The sequence below is a fragment of the Belonocnema kinseyi genome, chromosome 6, assembly GCF_010883055.1.
Source record: "Belonocnema kinseyi isolate 2016_QV_RU_SX_M_011 chromosome 6, B_treatae_v1, whole genome shotgun sequence".
NCBI classification, from domain to species: Eukaryota; Metazoa; Arthropoda; class Insecta; order Hymenoptera; family Cynipidae; genus Belonocnema; species Belonocnema kinseyi.
This window is the reverse complement of record NC_046662.1, coordinates 118,952,607-118,957,070: the sequence shown is the minus strand read 5'-3', so window position 1 is coordinate 118,957,070 and position 4,464 is coordinate 118,952,607.

Sequence of the window (4,464 nt, the reverse complement as noted above, 5' to 3'; positions counted from 1 at the left end):
TGACATTTAACGCCCCCCATGGTCATCCAAAGAAGTAAAAGAAACGAGCGCGATATTCGAAATGTGTAGTTTATGAGAAACAAAAGGAGCATATTTTATTAGAACATTCATTCGAAGAATATAAATAAAATAAAAAATAAGTATATAATTTTACCATCCGTACAGTATATACGTATAGTATATAAGAATGAATGGAATTAATGAAAAAATGCCTGGATGAAAGGAATCAAACGAATTGAAAGATTTATGGTGGGACCATTATTTCTTTGAAAATGTAACAATTTTAAAAAAATTCTTTTTTGGTGAAAATTCGTCTTAGGCTGTAGATTATTAACCTTCTTTATGACTAATTCTTCTTTTTTACTTGAAATTCATTTCGTGGGTTAATAATTTAAATATGAGTTTGACAATTCCGTTAAAAAATTCAAAATTTTTGTTGAAATTTCATGTATTTTGTGAAATCCCTAATGAAAATTGAATAACTTTAAATCAATATCTATATGTTCTACATAAAATTTTATTTTTTTCGGGGGACATTTATTGTAGGTTAGGTTCAAAGTAGATGGAGAATTTTTGTAGAAATTTAAATATTTGGTTGGCGTTTTATGTATTTTGTGAAAAATCTTTGTTTCTTGGTGCAAAAAATTAATCTCTTAGGCGGAAAATAAGTTTTTATATAAAAATTCATTTTCTTAACCGAAAATTCATTTTTAGAACTGAAAGTGTAACTATTCCAATTTTTATTGAAAATAATCTTTTTTATAGTATTTTTTTTATTTAATTTAATTTTTAATTTAATTAAAAAATTTTTCACGTAATTTGTCATGACTTAATATTTCGATAATAACTTCTTCTTGGTTAAAAATTTATTTTACTCCTATATTCACTATAATAAGGTTTTAAGAAGTATTCATTGATTTAAAATTGTTACGATACAGAGGTGATTTGCAGAAGATGTGGGTGAAATATAATAAGAATCAATTCACATTAATATTTTGGTACATTTTTTACTCTTCTGACATACAGTGTATGAAATAAAATAAACATGCATTATACATACATAATAAAACGAAATAAAATTCATACGAACATTGAAGTAGTTTTATTAGTTCTGTTACAAGTTGCAGAAAGCATACGAATATATTGAACCTGTGGCCTAATACAAAAATGTATTCACAATTTCTGAGCATTATATTTGAAGTCTATCATTATAGCGGATTGGATTAAAATACAATTTACTGGTTCAAAAGTGAACAACTTTATTAAGAACTTTTCCTCTTTGTTTCAAACTTGCATGCTTTTATAGAAATTTAAATACTGTCTGATCTAATTTTTATTTTCCCTTTAAAAATTCATCTCTTTTTAATAAAATTTTCATGTTTGTTGGATTTAAATGCAATTTACTGGTTCAAAAGTGAACAATTTTATTAAGGGGGGTTCCTACTTTGTTGGGCCGAAATCCGGCTGTTTTTTTGGCAATATTTTTTGAGGAAAGTATAAAGGATAGGAGGCTGAAATTTTCCACAATTGTTTGTCTATATTTATTGTAGACCTACAAAATGTGTTGGGTTGTTACGTAAAAAGGGGGGGAGGGGGGCACTAGTCAAAGGCGGGTGGTCGGCGGCAACTTTTCCAGCTGGTAGAAGATCTGTCCGCCGTAGAAAAAATCTGAAACAAAAAATCAAAATGTCTTGTTAATCTATACACTATAGCGCACAAAGTAGACTAGAATGAAGAAAAAAAATGAGAAAGTTATGAGATTTTGAAAAAAAATGATTTTTTCACGTTTTTCTTGCTACTAATTATTTTTTTAAACAAACAATTTTCAATATTTTTTTATGATTGTGGTCTACTTTGCGCGGATACCTTCGGAGAACATATCAAAAAAGTTTCATAGCGATTGCTCAATTTTAGCGCCTTGTGGGACTTCCACCAACACGGAAAACGTGGATTTGAGAAAAACGCGTTCAAAGTTTTTCATAAAAAGCGCAAAAGATTATGTTGAACTTTTGCGCTATAATTACTACTTTTAATCATTCCGTATGTTTTCGGGATCGCTGATTTCAAATCTGCTATCAAATTTTCAAAATTCATTTGTATAAACAACTTTTATAAACAATTTTTTTAAACAAATTACAATTTTTGAATGATACATATGCTTTCCATAGCTTTCGATATCACTGATTTCAAATGTGGTACTATTTTTGCAATGAAAAATTATATAAACAATTCATTTAATAAAAACCATTGCAAAATAACTTTTTTCCTAGATGCATATGATTTTCGTAGTTAAAGCGGTCAGAAATCACGAATTTGACATCAGATTTACAACAATCATTTGCTTAAATAATTTTTCAGAAAATGAGAGTACTTACGCCTAGTCAGCCATGCCAGGTCCATACAACCCACCTTCCTCATTCACGTGAAAAACAAGCCTAAAATCGGAACCGGTTTCGTCGCCGCAAAGCACCCGGTCGCTGCAGCCCAGCACATTTGACACCGCTCCATTCAACGGCCCATAACTTTGGAAATTTTGATATTTTGACTTGATATTTTCCAGGTATATTTTTGAAACATATATCTATCAGAAACTGCAAAAAGAAAAAAAACGATTTTTTTGACCCAACAAAGTAGGAACCCCCCTTACGAACTTATCCTTTTCGTTTAAAACTTGCAGGCTTTTATAGAAAATTGATGAATGGTTTAAAAATTATATTTCCCTGCTGTAAGTTCAGCTGAAATGTTTTTTTATTGAAATTTAAATACTTTGTAGTCTAATTTTTATTTTACCTTTCAAAATTTATCTCTTTTTAGTAAAAATTTAATGTTTGTTGAATTAAAATGCAATTCTGATCCAACAATAAGTTCTTAATAAAATTGTTCACTTTTGAACCAGTAAGTTGCATTTTAATCCAACAAACTTAAAATTTATACTAAAAGAGATGAATTTTGAAAGGAAAAATAAAAATTATTTAAATTTCAATAACAAAAACAAAATTCAGTTGAAATTTCAGCAGGGAAATAAACATTTTAAACCATTAGTCAATTTTCTATAAAATCCTGCAAGTTCTAAACGAAAAGGATAAGTTCTTAATAAAATTGCTCACTTTTGAACCAGTAAATTGCATTTTAATCCAATCCGTTGTAATGATGGACTTGAAATCTAATGCTCAGAAATTGTATATAAATTTTTGTATTACGCCAAAGGTTCAAATATAACCGTATGCTTTTTCAAAATTGTAACAGAACTAATAAAATTAGTTCAATGTTCGTATGAATTTTATTTCATTTTATTATGTATATATAATGCATGCTTATTTTATTTCATACATTGTATGTCAGAAGAGTAATAAATGTACCAAAATATTAATGTGAATTGATTCTTATTACATTTCACCCACCTCTCTTGCAAATCACCTCTGTATCGTAACAATTTTAAATCAATGAATATTTCTCAAACCCTTAGAGTAGTGAAAATGAAGTAAAATACATTTTTAACCAAGAAGAAGTTATTATCGAGATATTTATACGTGAGAAAATACATGAAAATTTTTTTATTCAATTTAAAATTTTAATAAATTGAAAAATTACTATAAAAAAATTGTTTTCAATAAAAATTGGAATAGTTAGATTTTCAGTTCTAAAAATGAATTTTCGGTTAATAAAATGAATGTTCATACAAAAACTTATTTTCCGCCAAAGAGATTATTTTTTTGCACCTAGAAACAAAGATTTTTCACAAAATACATGAAATGTCAACCAAATATTTGAATTTCTAAAGAAATTCTCCATCTACTATAAACCTAACCTACGATAAATGTCCATAGAAAAAAAATAAAACTTCATGTAGAACATATAAATATCGATTTAAAGTTGTTCAATTTTCATTAGAGACATTAATTTTCAACCAAAGAGATTAATTTTCCACCAAAAAGAAACCAGATGTTTTACAAAGTAGATGAAATTTCAACAAAAATGTTGAATTTTCTAAAGGAATTGTCAACCTCATATGTAAATTATTAACCGAAGAAATGAATTTTAAATAAAAAAGAAGAAAAAGTCTTCAAGCAGATTATTATTCTACCGCCTGACAGGAATTTTCGACCATAAATCATTATTTTTTTCAAATTGTTACATTTTCAACGAAAGAATAGTCCCACTATAATTATTTCCATTCATTTGATTCCTTTCATTCAGGCATTTTTTCATAAATTTCATTTATTCTTATATACTATACGTATATACTGTATAGATGCTAAAAGAATATACTTATTTTTTAATTTTATATCCTTCTAATGAATATTCTAATAAAATATGCTCCTTCTTTTGTTTCTCATAAACTACACATGTTGAATTTCGCGCTCGTTTCACTTACTTCTCTGGATGACCATGGAGGGCGTTAAATGTCAAAACCCTTTTTCAATTTGCCTCAAACTCCCTTTGGCTGACACACGGCTTTCTCCT